The sequence below is a fragment of the Corvus hawaiiensis genome, chromosome 1 (genome assembly GCF_020740725.1).
Source record: "Corvus hawaiiensis isolate bCorHaw1 chromosome 1, bCorHaw1.pri.cur, whole genome shotgun sequence".
Lineage (NCBI taxonomy): Eukaryota > Metazoa > Chordata > Aves > Passeriformes > Corvidae > Corvus > Corvus hawaiiensis.
Genome location: NC_063213.1, coordinates 50,023,174 through 50,042,142, shown reverse-complemented (window position 1 = coordinate 50,042,142; position 18,969 = coordinate 50,023,174). Strand labels below are relative to the sequence as shown.

General features: G+C 40.1%; 1 protein-coding gene across 2 annotated transcripts in view; it reads left to right on the top strand.

Annotated features, from left to right (window-relative positions):
- Nucleotides 1–899: 899 nt before the first annotated feature.
- HDAC9 (histone deacetylase 9) overlaps nt 900–18,969 on the top strand; it is a 461,778-nt gene continuing 443,708 nt past the window's right edge. For both annotated transcript variants that reach the window (XM_048304071.1, XM_048303997.1), the window contains exon 1: nt 900–1,150. The gene's annotated coding sequence lies outside the window, so the exon portion shown is untranslated. The remainder of the gene's footprint in view (nt 1,151–18,969) is intronic.

Genomic DNA, 18,969 nt, shown 5'->3' with positions numbered 1-18,969 from the left:
TCCCTTTGATTGCTTAGATATCCAAGAGCTAAACTCCTGACCTTTCCCTGGAAGGGGAGAAATAAAAGGAGGCACTTCTCTCCTGAGTAATGAAGAGATCTATCCACACATTTAGATTAGAAATAAATGTGGCTAAGACAGATTCCATAGACTAAAGTGCTTTATATGCTGTATAAAACAGTATTAGGAAAAGAGAATTCTGAAGACTTTATCAGTACCACAGAGACTTGGTGTGGGTTCAGAAAGGTGGATATTCTCTAGACGAAGATACCAAGAAATATCGAGACTTATAAGAAGACCATGGGAGGAAAGCAGCACTAGAGAAATGTGCAATCATCCCGGGCTGTGACAGCCCAGGGGAGCAGAATCACATACCACGCGAGGACCACACAACACAGCCTGTAACATCTCCCTTCTCCCCGTGGCGAGAGCCGGGACCGGGTGGAAGCAGCGGCGGGCGCCGTCCCAGACGCGTGTCCTCACTGCACCCCGCCGGGCCCCGCTGCCTCACCCCCGTCCCTCGGCTCGCAGGGCAGGCAGGTGCGTCCCCTCCCCCGAGGGCTGGCAAGGGCCACCAGCGGGAAGGGTGCCGAGGGCCGCGGAATAACCCAGCGGCCCCCCCCGCCAGCCGGTCCCTCGGCGGGCCCGGGCGGCCGCAGGCCCTCGGGCTCCGAGCCCCAAGCGCCGCCCGGGGCGCGCTCTGCCCCGGTGCCCGCTCGGCGCTGTCCCCGGCGCGGCCCGGCCCGCTCGGCCCCCAGCGGCCGCGGCGGGGAGCGCTGCAGCCCGGCCGCCTCCCCCGCCTCCCCCTGCGCCGCGCCGAGCCAGCCGCTATTTTTAGCAAATCCTCCCCGCGTCGCCACGGGCGGCGATCGCAGCGCGCAGCCCCGCGCCAGCTGCCGCCGCCGCCGCCCCGCCCGCCGCTCACGGCACAGGCTGGCCCCGCCGGAGCGATGGCCACCTAATCGCCACCGAATCCCCGCCGAATCGCCACCGAATCGCCACCGAATCGCCACCGAATCGCCGCCGCCGCAACTTTTCCTCCCCGCGCCGCGCCGCTCCTTCCCCCGTCGCTCCGGTGGAAGATGGCAACTGGGGGAAGCACTGGAAGTTGCAGCCCGCGAGCGAAGAGATAAGGCGGAGGAGCGGGAAGGTGAGTGGCACCGGCCGGCTGCCTCTCCGCTCCGCCCGGCTGCCTCTCCGCTCCGCCCGGCTGCGGCGGGCAGCGAGTGCGAGGCCGGCCGGTCCCGCCACCCGGACGTTGTCCTCGACCTGCCGGGGCGGTATTTTTGGGACCTTCGGGAAGGTTTCGGGAAGGTTTCGGGAAGTTGGACCGTGTAAGGGCTGGCAAGGTGGCGGGGGAGGGAGAACACGGCCACCCCTGGCAAGTTTTACTTCGCGGGAGCGTGAGCGGAAGAGCAGTTCCCCGTGCGCTTGCCCTGCCAGGCGGGTGTGTGCGTTTCTGGGTCCGGGGGATCCTCTGCGACCCCCGCGTCCTGCGGGGCCGTGGCCGAGTCGCGGGTGCCGGCCGGAGACGGGCTGCTGGAGCTCAGCGGGCGGTGTCAGCTCCCCGCGGTCGGTTGGGGGCGCGGAGCTCCGGAGGGCACCGCGGGAGCTGCCCCGTGGGGGCCGAACAGGTGGGCGACGACGGGGTGCACCCTCCTCGGGCGCCGCCGCCGGGCCGGTGTCGGACTGCCCGGAGCAGGCGGCAGCCGGAGGGCGGGTGCGGGTGCGGGTGCGGGTGCGGGTGCGGGTGCGTCCCGTCCCGTCCCGTCCCGTCCCATCGCGTCCCGTCCCGTCCCGTTCCCGTTCCCGTTCCCGTTCCGGGTGGGTGGCCAGAATTCTGTATAATTGTATTTACGGTGACAAAGCGGTGTGTGCATCCTGGCCGGCAGCTTCCCAGTTGGCAGCGCAGGGCATCAGGAAGGTAGTTTCCAGCAAAGGTACAGTTGTTTTGATTCATCTAAAATGTCTGGGTTTTGATATGAAATGGAACGCAATAGCAATCAGTAATCATTCATACTTATCACTCTTATAGAAAAAAGCAGGTATTACTCGTAATGCACAAAATGCGTATTCATCTTTGAAGACCTACCCTAAGCAGTGTAGATTTTTAAGTGCTTCGAAGAGGTCTAAACCCACTGTTAAACTACATTAGAATTTAGGATAAGACAAATACTTAAAACAAGCCTATCAAAAGAAGTAGTGAGGTGAATTGCGGAGACCTTTTGACATATGAAAATGCATGAATGTGCTTTTCTGATGCAAAAGCTGTTGAGCTTCTCTGTCTCAAACAGCACAGAACAAGTGCTGACACAGAAACGAGGAATTTTAAACATTTGTCTTTCAACATTGTCAGCTTTAGTTCCTTGACATTTTGTTTTCTGTGACAGAAGAATAGTTTTGTGACAGTTACTCAAGATTTAATTTGCAAGCTCACAAAGGCCTGTGATGAGAACTCATGAACAAAAAAAGGAAGGTATTTCACATTAAGGTTTTTCAAATGTCCTGTCCTATTCAGATGTCTTGTCCTACTCCTATCTTTTCTCCCCACACACCTAGCTTCCCAACAGCATCCCTATATCTTTTGAAGGTTTCGTGTTGCTGAGTGTCTCTGAATTTTCTCTCATGTCCAATACATTCCTGTATCAGTGGCCCCAGCTCATACATGTTTTGTACCAGGAACACCTACTTTGTTCAGAAAGAGATGCCAGCTTGTTCTCTGTCATAACACCAGAGTGGTCTTGGAAGGCATTTCCATCCCTTCATACACTTAAGTTGCACTGTTATTTGTGTAAAATATCCATGTCTCTACTGTATAGAACTTTCTACCATGAATGATGCAAATAATACACTATTTTAACACTTCTTTATCATTGTCATGGCAAATATGTGATCCAAAACACTGGGAAAAAACATGTCATGGCTCCAGAGAAAAGCTGCAGTCAGTCATGTTTATGTACCACTGGTGCCAGTTTCTTCATATAAATATTGAAATAGCTGTCTTTTTTACTAAAATCTCATTGTCAGTTCAGAATTCCAAAAAAGAGAAAAACATGCCATTATACTTCTTGGTGACCAACTTGGTGCAAACACAGCACCATAGTTAAGCCTACTCAAAGCACTGGTCTTAGTGTCAGATTCTTCTGTAAGTCTGTGTGAATGTGTAATACTCCCAAATATTTTGAATCTGACTTCAAAATGTTAGTTTTGAAAACAGTAGTATTTGGTTTTCCATTAACCTTCTTTTCCATGAATGAAGCTTGGTCTACATGACTAAATGGGAACAGTAATTTGTAAGCTGTTGTGTGTCTTCAGTTCACCAGCATCTTCCTGTGCCCAGAGCAGTTTAAAAACAAAAGTGAAGTAGTGTCTTCACTGCTGGAAGTCAGTACATGCTTCATTTAGAACAGTTGCTCCTGTTAGAATTTTTATTTGTGAAAAAAAAAAAGAAAATACTATGATTGTGGCATTTGTATTTTCTAATTTCTTGATAAAAAAATCATTAAAAAGAGATTCAGTTATAAAAACTATATACTTTCTAAAAAGCATGTAAAGTGGAAAATAATTTTCAGTTCTTCATCTCACTACCTGAAATAGCCCATAGAAGTTGCTGTTAAAAAAATTATTTGCATACTGAAAATATGTATCAAATTTATGTTCACCTGTCCTGAAAATTACATGAATCCTGGTATGAGTTACCATGAATACTGACGGTACCTAAATGTAGTTGCAGTAGTCAGTTTCTTAGTATTCAACTAATGCTTAGTTGGAGAGATGTAGCTTTGAAAGTAATCAAATCCTGTTGTGTATGAAAAACTATAACCAGTGAAAAATGGCAGAAGTGTTGGGATATAGTCTAATCATCTCCAAATTGGTCAATTAGGCACATGTTTACCAGAGTGCATGTACCATTGTATTGTTGTTTTATATTCATCAGTATTCAGACTAGCTAATTTAAAGCTACTTAGGGTATGTGTGTTCAAACTGCAGTAGAAAGTACTTGTGGCTTGCAGTGTAGTCATAGCTGAACAATTTAGCTGAGAGAGCTTAGTGCATCTCAGGAGTGAGGCTTTTTCCCTTTTACAAAAGGGTTCTGGGCCAGATTTGTTGAGGATTATATGCTGTGTCCTATATGCATACCATTTACATTAACTTTCCATAGAACTTCAAATTACAGGAATTCATCAGAGTTTTCCAGTGTCCTCAAAAGTATGTAAGAAAATGTTCTTTAACTTGCTGCAATTAAGTAGAAGGTACATGATAAATCTGTTGAGTTAAACGAAAGATAGCTCTCATGTAAAGACAGAACATTAGGCTATTCCATGATAAAACATATTTGTCATGCTTCAAGGTTTCAGTAATGATTTCCAGATAAATACGCAGAAAATGTCGCATTGCTGAATCACTTTAGGTTATATTGTTTGTTGAAACTGATAGATGAGTAAGGCATTTTAGAGCTAACATTACTTGATGAAATCACCTTTCATTTACTCCCTTTGGTTTTGAGTTTTTAAATTAGGATGATTGTACATGACCAAAGAATTTTTTCCTTACTTGATGTAACTTGTAATGAACGCATTATGTTGTGAATGTCAGTGTGTGCTGGGTAAGACTGCACGAGTGCTGACTTTATTGTTACAACTTTAATAGTAAATTACAAAGTTTATTTGTGCTGCTAATCTATAGCTTCATCTTCAAGCAGCTAAAAATTTACAATGAAATAATGCTTAACTACTACTCAAAACTAATGTTTCAATACTTTGAGACCTTTCCTGTGAGGACATACCCAAACTTCTCCATACTTCTCCATTTTTGTACAATATATGGTTGTATAACTTTCTGCCAAAGAAGCTTGTCAATGCAAAAAGTTAACATGAGTTCAAAAAAAGATTTGGACAAATTCCTAGATAAAAAACATATAAAAGACTAGAAAGCAGAGATATAATGGTTCTGAATCAGAATGCCCCCAGCCAGCCAATATTCTGGAGGCTTCACAGTATTTCAAGAAGGTACTATTACATAGTTGCATTGCACTTCCTCACTTTTCCTTATGCATTTGCTGTTGGGCATCTGGGGGAAAGGTGTTGGGTTCTGAACAGGTCTTTGGTTTGGTTAGATTTTACCATTCATGCATTCTTACCCAGTCAAGGTGGAGAAGGTGATAATGCAATTTAGAAATTCCTTTAAGGGGAAAAGTGATTGAAAACTTCTGTTACACAACCTTCAAGCAGATGTTTACTTGAATTAATTAGCATTAATTCAATGTATGATGTTGATTATGAGATGGAAAGGTAATAGGAAGCAAATATTTATTCGTATTTTTCCAGTCATTTCTTGTTCATGGTGTTTTTCAATATAATGTTTACATTGGTCATTCACAAATCATGATACATTGTTGAAGTTTGTTTATAATATGTAGCAACTCTCAGGATAGTTTGTTTTAAAGCTATTGCATAACTGTAAACTACTTTTTGTTTAAGAAAATGAAAAGGTCTTCAGTGAAGGTAGCTTATAAATCCCTGTAAGAAGATGGCTACTTACAGCATGTCTTTTATTTGTCCCTAGTCCCTCAAGCTTGGAGTAGAAGATTCTATGTATCTTCATTTGATGTCTGCTCTGAGACTCTCAGTCTTTGTTTTAGTTAATTTCTGTTTAAGATACAGAGTGCTCCTTCTCTAGAATGGATGACTGTCACTCTTGGGGCTTTATTCAGACTGGAGTCTGGTTATCTGGCTTAGTCTGAGCATATTTGAGCCTCCACTGTCATGTTCATTGAGTCCAGTTTCTGTTGCCATGCTCTTTTAACCTGCAAGAGAAGGGAAGACCTGGTCCAAAGAGTATTTTGAAGAGGTGATGTCCAGTGCAGGAGAGAAAGTGGCAGCCCTGAAGGATGCCAATCTTGTGTGCATGCAAGATACGTGAAAACCTGAGCCTCAACGTATAAGGAAAGTGGTGCTGCACAGTGCCTTTGGTGCCTCAACCTTTTACAGTGCCAAGGGTCTTCCATTTGCAGCTGCCTTTCCAGTGCAGCTCTGTCACCTTCCATCAAAGCTTCGAGGGCAGCATTTCCCTTCCTGTCCTCATGCTCTCGGTCTCATACTGTTATTCTCATGGCCTTGTACCTCCACGCTTTGCTGCTACTGTTATGTCAGGGAAGTGACTGCCACTGCTGTAAGAGTCAAGCCCCTTTCACTGGCCTTTTCTTGCACTGTTTTTTGCAGCTTTTAGTTTGCATTAGGAGGAAGACAAGTATCTGCCCAGCGTTCCCCAATAATATGTGCAAAACTTAAAAGCCACTTAGTTTGCAATACCAGCCTCTGATGAAAAACTACTCCATTCAGGTCTAATGGCATCCTAAGTGGGGACAGGCACTACGGAATTTGAGCAGATCATGAGGAAATTTATGTGGTTTCTATGGGAAAAGTAGTATGGTGGATCACCTGATACACTGGAGAGGACACCTGAGAGAGGATGCTTAATTGGGAAACCCTGACAGTTCTCTTCTTGACTAGCCACTGGAGCTTTCCCTTTTCCCCTTTTCATTTTCTCCTTTTGCTTTTCCAGTTACCTTTTGCCTTTTTTATGTTTTTCTCTTATCTCTGCCCCCGCCTTCATTTTCCTCTAAAGAAACTTTTATTGTTGGCTTTGATGCTTGTCACCAGCTATGAACTCTGCAAGTAAATCAGGAAGGGACACAGAGATGTTTACATGCTTGTAATGAGATGTTTAGGTAAGTGTGTGAATGGATTGGTACATGGTCAATTTATACCTATGTAAATAGAAATTATCTGATAGCTTTCCTCATTTTACTTCTTGATCAAAGAGAAATCACACATCCTCTGAGTCTTTATTCAGCCTGAGTTTTCTCTTCTGGTTTATTTTCATGTAAGAATATCTCTATTCCACCAGATAGCTCTGTGTCCTTCTCTGTATCCTTTTCAATCTGAATTTATATTTCTTCAGTGAATGTGACCAGAATAATAGTCTGTGCCCATAGAAATCTCATTAATGTGTTGTCCAAGAGTGGTAATACTCCATCTCCTGTTTTAAAAAGCTTCACTGATGTGTCCTAGGTTGTATTCAGCTCAATCTGAAAGTTTAATTTCCTGTTACTTTTTGTAATGCATGTGATTACACTAAATCAGAGAAGTTGGAAAGGACCTGTTGGTCAAAATAGAGTCAATAGAATTTAGACCATGTTGTTTATGGGTTTGTTCAATTCTGCCTGGAAAAACTCCAAGGAAAGCAATTCCACAACTTCTCTGGACAATCATACCCAATACTTAGTTATCCTGATAGCAATTTTTCTTCTTTATGTTGAGTCGTAGCCTCCCAGTTTCAATTAATGAGTATTTGCTCTCATTTTTGTGCCGTGCATGCCTGTGAAGAGCCTGGCTCCATCTTTTTGGTAAAGCTCCTCATAGGCACTGACAGGCTGGTGTTAGGTCTCTGCTAAGGCCTCCTCATCTTCAGGATGAACAGGTCCAGGTCTCTCAGCTTCTAATAGGGCAAGTCCTCCAGCCCCTGCCTGCTTTGACAGACTCTGGAGGAAGCTTCATTCAGTTAGAACACCAGGACTGGATGCAGTATTCCAGGTGAGGTCTAGTGCTTGAGTAAAGTGGAAGCCTAAAACTTCTATTGGCAAATCTACCAAATAGTAAATAGCACCAAATTCTGACAATCCAGGAATGAGACATTAGGCAGAACTGTACTGTCTTGTAACCATGAAATTAATTCAAGCTATTGTACACTTCTAAGATTTTTTTATTGCAGCTTACATGAAAACAAAGTTTATTTGATATTTCTTCTCGGGAAAGTTCTTTAACGATGTTATTTTGGAGTAGGGAAGTAATGTGATATTGGAATTTTATTTTAAAACACTTTATATACATTAATATATCTCCTTTATAGAAATGTATGAAGAAAATTATACGACACAGACATTCTGTATTTCTGGGCATTTAATTATACAAAATTCTGATTATTCAAGTTTTTGACAGTTAACATTAAGTTTCCAGAGTACCTAACTATTGAGCTAAACCTTGCTTTGACAAGAGGTGGGTGAACTGCAGGCATGAATGCAAGATTTTCGAGGAAAAAATTAAACCTAATTCAAAATGGGAAATAAGCAGCATGCACATAGTAACTATTTGGTGCATAAAATGTGTAAATTATTATTTTGCTTGTTTCATAGATAGATAGCTCTTCAGTTTTTCATATATAGGTTAAAATTATAGGAATGTGTGGACAATATAAAATACATACAGTTAGCATTCCAATCTTCTGTATTTTCTCTTTTGCAGCCAATACAACCAACACTGATTAATGAGTCATACTATTAGTTAAGCAGAATTTTGATATTTCATTTGGAGTTGAAGCTGTTTTAGTTGGGATATACATAATTACTCTATATATTCTCTGAAAACATATTATAAATTGAAAGATCAGTGAGTTGAAATCAAAAATAATTTTCAATACCTAAAACAGATCATAATCTACTAATGGGGGTTTGGTCTGCCCTCCCAACTGCCATAATCTGCACCAGGGATCTAGCTGGAGGTTGCTATAGGATTCTTTTTGGCCTCAGTGTACTCAGTTTTCCTTCCATAAAAATCAGAGCAAGTAGGAAGCAGCAGGGGACCGAAGTTGAACCTCATTCATAGGAACAGAGTGAAGACATAGTCAGGATGCAATCCTGCGGCAATCAGGGCACAGCTGACAAGAGTGAATAGTTCGGAGGGGAATCCAAGCGAAGATACGAAACAGAGAAAGGTATTTTCATTTATAAATTACATTTGTATGTTTAATATATGGGTACCCACTATAGTATCAACCTAGCAGTCCCTTCCTCTTGCATGCGTACATTCCGTGCTTGAAGGTGTGCAGTCTGCACAGAATGCCAAGTACTGTTGAACAGGGTGTAACAAGGGAAAGATGAGTAAATCCTTTTGAGGTGCTAGCTCTCCTACTTCAAACATATCAGTCTCTTATGAAGACTGTGAATGAAGTAACCGTCTAACAGAATATTCAACTGCTCTCAATATATCCAGGTTTCTTATGCAAAGTCTCTTGGAAGACGGTATTTATATTTATTCTATGCCATCACATACACCTTGTCTTCCACTCCATCTGTCCTTATGCTTTCTCTGCCCCTCCACAAAAGAAAGAAGTTAGAATTCTCATATGAAAATGTGATTAAATGTTATCTTTTAATAGTTTGGAACAAAAGAGTTCAACTTTTTGACTGGAAAGTGAAATTAGTAAGTGGGTTTTTTGGTCAAGAGGCTTTATTCAGAAACTAGTGAAAAAAGCTACAGGTGTAATGTGATTAATGGGTGTGTAACCCTAGGTTTTTGTAGCATTTTAATGGGATACATATGACTGGATCAGAATCAGCCTATTAATGTGATGAGACTTCCTTTAGGACTTCTGAGAGCTGATCAACCATTCTTCTTCCTTGTGCTAGTGCGTGTCATTTATACTGATCCAGATTATGAAGAAAATGCAGATTTCAAAAGAAGGTGATAGGAAAGACTATCTTCTAAAAAGTTTGCTGTGGGTGACATTAATATTAACAGTATTGTGACCTCGATTGAAGAGGTCAAAGATTTTACTTGCCATTGACTATAATAAGATCAGGATGTCACCTTTGTATGTGAAATTTTTGCCTCTTAATGGGCTGTTTGTTCTTGAAACAGATCAGATTAAGAGAAGAGCTTTTGAAAGCCCTGTTCAAGGCTCAGATCTACTGAAGACATGCATGGAAGACTGTAGTATAGTCATCTCTTTCCCATCCAGGAGCAGAAATGGCAGGGAGCATGGAATCTGGGATTAGAGCTAGCAGCAGTTAATTGTTCATTAATTCATTTGGGCAAACCGTAGAGGCTGATGCAGTTTAGACAGGCTGTCAAAGCAGTGGAGGAGCTAGAAAAGTGTATTAAAGATAATTTCTGATTATTCTTTCCTGCTATCTTTTGCAAATTACCTTTAAATAAATTTAGCAGATTTTGGCATGCACTCTGGGTACATTTTCCCTACATCAAACTGTCTGCATGCTTCTATTCCCTCCATCACTAGTTTTCCTTAGTGATGCCTAAATATAAGTTTGTAGCTTCTTCAGTGTACTCTGATTACATGCAAACAGAGCATGCTGGTATGCGTAGGAGATTTTTCTGGGTGTCTGGCGAATGAAATCCTTTTTCTTTAAGGCCACGGAGTAGCAACTGAGATCCACAATTTCACTGCAGTTTTTATGGGGAGTCTGTATGCAATGCCTGTGAGAAATGTGGAAAGGCTGATTGACTTTGTAGTGACAAATTAAGCATCCTTTCTGACACAGCTTCACATTTACTTATCCTCAGAATGGTCATCCATACTTTTGGACAGAGTTGCTGGGATGTTGGTTGCCTGTGGAGTCTGTATGCATCATTTGTCCTCACTCTTTTTATTTCTATGGAGTGTTTGTATTGCTATCTTCGTAAAAAGAGACTGAGCTGGGAGAGGCAGCAGGAGACACAACCGAGAGTCTTTTTCAGTTGACATTTGGACCATAATTTAGGTTTTATGCATAGAAATGTCGGCTCAAAAGACACTTCTCTGTAGATAATGAAGTAACATAATAAATCCATTATCATGTTAAGAGAATAGGATATAGATTTCTTTCAGTGACTTCAGTCTAAGTATTTCAGGAGAGAGAATTTAAAAAGGAGTATTTTTTGAATTTTAAGGCCATAAATATAATCAAAACAAATTTAAAAAGTGTTTTAAATTCTGCTTGCTTACTCTGATTGAGGGTGATTGCCTTGCATGAAACGGATTAACTATGTGATATGTAAGCTAAAGTATTTTTCTTAAAGCATCATAGGATTGCCTCATCTTTAGGTTGCCATTGCTGTGTTATGTATATGGTCATTTTAAATTACTCACCTCTGTGAAAAATAACATTATATAGCTTCCTGCTTCAAGTATGTTACAATCAAGATGATGAAAAGGCCAACATCTGTCATTTATAGTATATAGTTATATTCCAGAGTGAAGGGGAGATGTATAGATAGGCAAGGCCAGAACTGGGGTCTAATATATGTATGTTTTTCAGGTCCAACATCACAACAGAATGTTGTCCATGTGCTAAGCGCACATAAAGCAAAGCAAAGACAATTATTTTTCATCCTTAAAGCAGTTACTGTACATCGGTGCAATCATTTGTCAGATTTTCATATGCAGGCTGTTATGCTCTTGTCTACAGACTTTCCCCACTAATGTTGCTGCTTCAGTTAGGCAAAGGAATAATTAATTATACTGATCTTAACGGAACTGTTATGGTTGACCCATATCAAAGTAAATAAAATGAGAATCTGACTTGTGCCAGGTAGAAAATGTGTTAGCTATTGACTCAGCCTAATTATACTGAATTAAATCTAATTGCGTATCGTCATCCAGTCCCCAGAATTTTAATAGTAATTGAATTCCTGTAAAGTTATAAGGGTGATTTTAAAAAATAATGTAAATTCCATGGAATTCTTTCTGTAGAATTTACATTTCGGGAAAAAACAAGCACTGTTTAAAGAAAATAACCAGGAATTTTTTGTCAGAAACCACTAATAAATACGGGGGATTAACATGAATAATAAATGTATAGCTCAGCGTTTTTCACCCATTTTATTTTATTATCTATTTCAATAATTTATTATGTAATACTGAATTATAGAAGTGTCATCATTTGTTATGAAAGAAGGTACTAGTACCAGTATTTCTGTTTTAAAAGATGACTGCTGCATCTGAATTTTCTACACTTACCCTGGTGTAGAATAGTGTTGTCTGTGGCATTACTAGAAGTAGAAATGTAGATGCAATTTTTGTGTAGTAGATAGCTGAAGAAACAATCCTCTCTGAATGAGGAGCTCATTTGGTTCTAATCATTTTGCAGCTGGTTAATTGTTTAAAGTCAAAGTAATGGTGTTGTGCATATGGGCAGACATAGCAGTCGGTACTTGAAACCAGTTATGTTTCATTCTGCATCAGCCATTAAAACCTGTATTGATTAGACACTGAAACCAGTGCTGCTAGAAGAAATAAAGGGTAGGTTAAGCAAGCAACAAATATCTTTGTTCAATTTACAATAGATGAGGAGACTCTTTAGTTTAGTAACTGCAATATTATTCAATGCTGTGGTTTTCATTTCCTAATAGTAATAAATTGGAATTCTGTCATTTCACTTTACATTGATTTTTCTTTTGAAAAGCATCTGAAAATTAATAGAAGCTTTGCCTATTTTATTGCAGTTCTGCAACAAAAGGAGGAAAAATAAAAATTGCATGTGAAGATAAAGCCAGTAAAATCTTAATGATTTAAATGGAAGCATTTCTGGGAAGCAAGTGGAAGCTTTGGGCTTGGCTATAAAGGCTAACATAGGCAACTGGATTAGGCAAGATCGTCTTGGCTAATGGCAGCTAGAAATCACTGTCTCTAATAGACAAGTATCACCAGGGAGCAATGGGAAGTGAATATGTAATCAAAGTACTCTCTATTTCCATCCTGCCTCTAACCTCACACTGGAAGCTGCAAGAAGAGGTCACTACAGAACTGTTCTCCATGGTGTAGTACCTTGGTTCTATTCTAGAGTCTTGTTTTTTTTCCTTCTCCCAACTGATCAAGGGTCATACCAACACCTTAGGTACCATAGAAGAAAACATTCATATAGTTATGCGGTGTATCATGAGTGAGAAAAATAGTGAAAGATCTAATAAAGACAGTATCAAAGTGAAAAAAACCCACCCGAACAAAAGAAATCACAATTTTGTTATTTGAATACCCATATGCCCACTGTGCTGGAAATGTACACAATATACAGACTTGAATAATTTATGCTTGGATGGACAATTACATCAAATTTGATGGACAATTACATCAAATAATAGCAAAGCCTGATTGTTCCTTGATTTCCTTGGAAAGGTCCACTTAGTTTTGGTGCTGAGTTCCTGATTAGAAGGAATCATCTTTCATGTTCCAATGGAAATAAATCAGTTTTAATATTATGATAGAATTTATTCACTATTGAGTGCATAATTCCTGGAACAAGAAAGCATCAGCAGGACAGCCATCCATTCTGTGTAAGGGTGTAAAATCTGCCTTTTTGTTGTAGAATGGGGTGTGTTTTCCCTTTTTTCTTGTTACTGGCTCACAGAAGGTAATTGCAGCTTTGTGTATAAGCATTGGAGACAGTTTGGATACTTGAATTGAATAACTGAAGTAAAGAAGCTGAAAGAAGGCACATTCAACACTTCACTTTTTCGAATAGTGAGTTAGAGAGAAGCTGTACCCTCTACAGTAGTGTTAAATGCTGTCAATTTCAATCTGCTGTTTCAGCAGCATGATTCATGCAGAAAGAATGTTTGTTTCTTATTCAGATTTCAGTAACCCTCTACTTACTGTGTCCAGTGGGCATAAATTCTGTTTAGATAAAGTGGAGTACTGTGGCCGTGTCTAAGCACATAGAATTCTATGCATCATTGTTCATAAAGACTGGGATTCATTTTCCTGCATGGAGAAATATTAGATACCATTCTAAAAGGATGAATCTGAGTTTATTTGTGAGGAAATTGCTCTTGATTGTAGCACTAATTTCCTATGTGTACAACTTTATATCCTCTAGATGCTCAGACCTACATCCCAAGCTATGTCGTTGCCCTGTAGGCTCATCTAGATGGCTAAGCATTTTTAAGCATGCAAGGTTCTGGCTATATTGTCCACCAATCCAATTAATTTTCTGCTTATTTTCTTTCTTCTTCTGAATACTGCATTGCACCATATTCTGTGGAGAAGGGTCTGGAGCAAATATCTAAAAGGGCATGTGTCCTCTAGGCAGAACATATATATCTTTATCCTTGAATTTCCTTTCTGCCCAACTGTCAAAATTAGTCGCTGTAGACACAAACTTAATCTAGTTCTTCCTTAGTATGTTAGGGGAAATCAGTGAGATCCAGGAAACTTGGCTGACAGCTCTAAGAATTTGTTTCTAGGCTGTGCCTCTGGCGTGGGTCTGGAAGAAGGTCCTGAGGTAGGAGAGGTTGTCTGAAGGTAATTGTGGTGCTTCACTGAAGGTGACCCTAGGATACACTACCAGGATTTGTGGCAGCCTCTCCATGGTGTATATGGTGCTTCATGGAAGGGGCAGGTGTTACATGAAGTGCTCACAATTTCTGGATACTGAACTTTTATAAACTTCAGTTTAGAATGTTTCCTTCTCCTGGAACACCTGACATTATTCATGCTCCTGATGTGTGACCGTGAAATCTTACTGGTAGCAGAATTATACATCCACATGTGGCTGTCCAAATGTGGTCACATGGCTCCCAGACCTCCCCTTGCTATATAATCTGCAGTGCCCTGACTTGTGCCAAGGGATTTCCTTTAAAAATGAAATGGCTGTTTGTCTCATTTTCATACACAAGCTTTGGTGGAGGCTTGCGAAGGGGAGGGTGAAGTATCATGGCTCAGCAACGTGGCGACAAACTTTTATCTTTTTCCTTGATTGTTTTTTTCTAGAAAGTTGCCTTTTAAGTGATATATATTTCTTCTCAAATAGACCATTTGAGAAATTAGGAGAACACAAAGTATTTGGCAAGTGCTATGGAAAGTCTCACATCCATGAGAACATCAGTGAAGAACTTGTTAGTATCACTGCTGCTTCTCTGCAACTCTAAGGGGGTGTACACTGCTGTCACTTGAAGAGATCACTTATTTTCTTTGTTCAGAGTGATCATAACAAGTAATCCTCTCCCCTGTGGCATTTATGGATCCCTTCTGTCAGTTCTCATTGAGATTTGATACACCATCAGAAGTTGATATGCACGTTATAACATGAAAAAGACCATGATTTAGCCTCTAAAAATGGCATAGGTAAGTGACAGCACAAAGCTTTCTGGGCTTAAGTCAGACTTATACATCTAAATTAATTAAGACTCTTCTTAGATTAAAGAGTGAAAATTCACCTACAGTTGCTAGGAAATTAACAGTAAGCATATAACTAGATTAAAAAGTGGTTCTTTACCTCTTTCCTCCAAGTGAACTTTTAATTTTATGGATGAATGCTTTTTCCAAAACACAATTTTGTCTTTCAAATTCCTCTTTCTAACTGCCTGTTTTAGAAAGTATCTTTCTCCCAACTAATTTCTCCTGCTGTGTATTTTCTTGAATGGATTTTAAAAGAACTCATGCTGGGGTCACTGTTCCCTAGAGCAGTTTCCACGGCATTTTGCGTTTATATCACAGTTGTACCTCTGATGAGTTGTTGCACTGAGTAGGATTACTTTTTCACTATTTGTGGCTTAAATACTCATGGAGATTTCACTTTACTTCTTGGTTGCTTCTGTAAGCCATGAAGACTTTTTTTCCTCAGAATTCGTAAACCCAGTATTTTCTATTTAGATACCTGAAACTTTGAATACTTCACCTTTTTCACTTGATTTATAAAATCACAGATTTATGACATGGTTAGGGTTGGAAGGGACCTGAAAGATCATCCGTTCCACCCCCCCTGCCATAGGCTGGGACACCTTTCACTAGACCAGGTTACTCAGAGCCCCATCCAGCCTGGCCTTGAACACTTCCAGGGACGGGGCATCCACAACTTCTCTGGGCAATCTGTTGCAGTGCCTCACCGCCCTCACAGTAAAGAATTTCTTCCTAGTATCTAATGTAAACCTACTCTCTTTCAGTTTGAACCCATTCCCCCTTGTCCTGTCACTAGATGGGGACTTTTCTTGGGAAAAGTCCCTCTCCATCTTTCTCATGGGCTCCCTTCAGGCAGTGGAAGGTCACAATTAGGTCACCCCAAAGCCTTCTCTTCTCCAGGCTGAACAATCCCAATTCTCCAAGCCTTTACCTATAGGAGATATCTTCTGTCCCTCTAATCATCTTGGCCCTCGTGTGGACTCTTTCCAACAGATCAATGTCGTCCCTGTGCTGAGCACCCCAGAACTGGATACAGTATTCCAGTATTTTGGGTGGAATCTCATGAGTGTGGAATAAAGGGGCAGAATCACCTCCACTGACCTGCTGGCAATGCTTCCTTGGATTTATTTCACAGGCCTTTAAATTGAACTTCCTTCTTTCTGAGATACATGTCATACCTTTTAAAAATCAAATTAATGTAACTGAAAGTAACAGCCTCAGTAGTAAAGTATGCCTAAAACTGTGTGCAACAAAGCCACTTTTGCTAAATAAAAAATTTAAGCTGTTATTTATTAAAGTATGTGGTGAAAAGCATCTTGTGAAAAGGATGAAATACATTATTACAATACATACGTGTCATATTTTTGAATACAATGTATTTGTATGTACAGTACGTACAGAACTTAATTTCTTCTCTGCCCAATTTATGTTAATTTATTTCAGATTTATTTTAAGTGCTATCGTAGAGGAAAGGTGTCACCTAGCACCAGCAAATGGTATGCAGTATGCAAGTTATAGTCAGTAACTAATTTCATATATACTGTGAATTGATGTTATCAGAAATACAAGTGTCTGTTACATTTAACCATATACCGTGAAATTTGTTCCTTTAAAATTTCAATTTCATAGTTTAGAACTCTGCTCAGCATACACTGAAGTAGCACAAAGCCAGACTAAAGACTGGTGTCTTTCAAAGTACCCGTGGCAGATACTAGACTGCAGCTCTCTGCAGAGGTAGAACTGTACCTGCCGAAATTTAAAGATGCTTACCCTGCTGTTTTTGATCTTTTCCTGTCAGTTTGATTATAGTAGTAATCTTTGAAGACTTATTCAGTGATTTTATTTTGTTAAAAGTAGAGAGGTTAAATGCATTTTCTCTAATAACCTTGGTAGAAAGTGAGAGTTTTAGCTCAAAGCAAAGATTGCACAGTTTGAGAATTTTACCTGTGTCTTCAAACTACAAAGACTTGTTGAAGAGACCAATGATGACACATATGTAGATGGAGAAGCTCTTAGATTTACTTTGTGAATTTCAGTTTTCTTTTATGCTTTTTCTTTTAGTTTTAGTGATGAATGTGACTTGTGAGACGAAGGAACCCTTTTAATATTTGTATGTTTTGGCAACAGTGGAAGTACAGTAGTCAACGAGAAAAAACGTAGATGGTGCAAGGCAAATCTTAACATTTGGTGACAGCAATGCGCAATGTTGAAGCAAGAGGATTTTTAAAACTCAGAATAATGGATTGCCAGCTGGAAAGCACATCTAAAGGGGATCATCTTAGTTATGTTATTAACAAATAAATAGATATCTGAAAAGATATTACAGGAAAAAGATTTTACATGAATATACAGATTTACTCCTTTGCTGCAGATGGACACAGGTTGACACAGATAACCAGGCAAAATATTGTCATGGTTGAAGCTGATTAGAGAAGCCCAGGTAGCAAGTGATGAATGCCTGGGACACTCAATAGTCTGGATACATATCATCTATGAATGGGAATGTGCCAGTAAAGAGAGAAATTAGGGAAAGTTGTTAAAGCGTCACCTGGGGAAGAAAAATATTAAAATTAATTGATTGTGTATAACAGTGAAGTTGTTTCTCATTTTGAGAAAGCAGAGCTCTAGCTTTAAATGCCTCTTTTTCAAGATGGAGGTTTTACTCTGGCCAGGAAACAGTAATAGTACGTATTTTTTCATCAAAGCAGCTGCTGTAGTCTGTAATGCATTTTCTTTGTCAGATACCCTCAATTAATTGTGACTTCTGTGCCTAAACAGAGGTAATGAAAACCTCTTCATTCCAAGGAGAAGGTGTCTTTCTCACTGAAAATACTAGCAGATATTCCTGAAAAAGGTCAAGAAAACCTATAATTTTTCTTTCTGAACGTCATGCCTAATTTCCTTGCTATATGCAGTACCTAATGAAAAAACCCCCTGTTTATGATATCTTATCAGTATGAGGAGGAAGGACAAAGAACTTCCTGGGTCTTGGCACATTGACTGTTTTTTTTTTTTGTCTGTGTGTGAAGATCTTTTATTTTTGTTAATGTAAAAATAAAAAAGCCATGAAACCTTGAAAGAGGTGATAAATACTGCTACTTTTTTTTATTGTCCAACACCTGAACTGTGTCAATAAATATTAAAATGTTATGAAATGGAAGTAGTAGGACATTCCTATAGATTTAGCAGGACTGAATTTTTATTATTGCATTGATAAATATATTTTGCACTTTCCTCCTGCTGAAATGGAAATGTTTGCTATCTTGCTCTATTTAAACTTAAAAAAATACATGAAACTGAGGATTCTTTGATTTGCCTACTTCATGAGTTGCCTTTCAGCTCTTTTTTTATTTTACTTTTTTATTTTTTCTGTTCCTCTTGCCCCAAGCTGATGCTGTCATACTTACATTCATTTCTAAATGGAAGTTTTGCATTGCTGTAAACCATTCTAACTTTAACTTACTGGTTCTTTTCCTTGTCTCTTTATCATAATAATTGACTATTTTAGCTGAAGGCATGTCTTGGGGTAAAGTTCAGTTCCTTACATCGTCTTCTGGCAGCGTAGCAAATTCTCTTAACCTTTTCCATGTCCTCTCCTGTTCTGTTTCTCAGCTTCTGGGCAGTTTTTTCTCGACTAGCTGCAACTGGATCATTTTACCTGCCTCTAGGAAACTGGTATTCTTCCTAGTTCTACTAAAAAAGAGGGATTGAATATGTAGCATGCCAGCTTTTAAGGCTTTGTCAGTTATAGTGAGAGAGAGGCTTCTTTTTCATCTTCCTAGGCATTAAAAAACCCCAAAAACTTTGCAAGGTGATTAAACTGAAGAGTGTTCATGGACTAGTGCAATGCATGTGCTGCATAGCTGCAGCATCTGTACAGCTGTATTTTTAGCCCTGGAAAGTGAAAAGGCTGTTCACTTTCTTCTGGATAGTTTCACTTGTGTGCTTATGGATTTTCTTGTAGCTGTGCTAGAAAAACAATAAATAGCTGATAAGGCTTTCCTTCGCTTCACACTA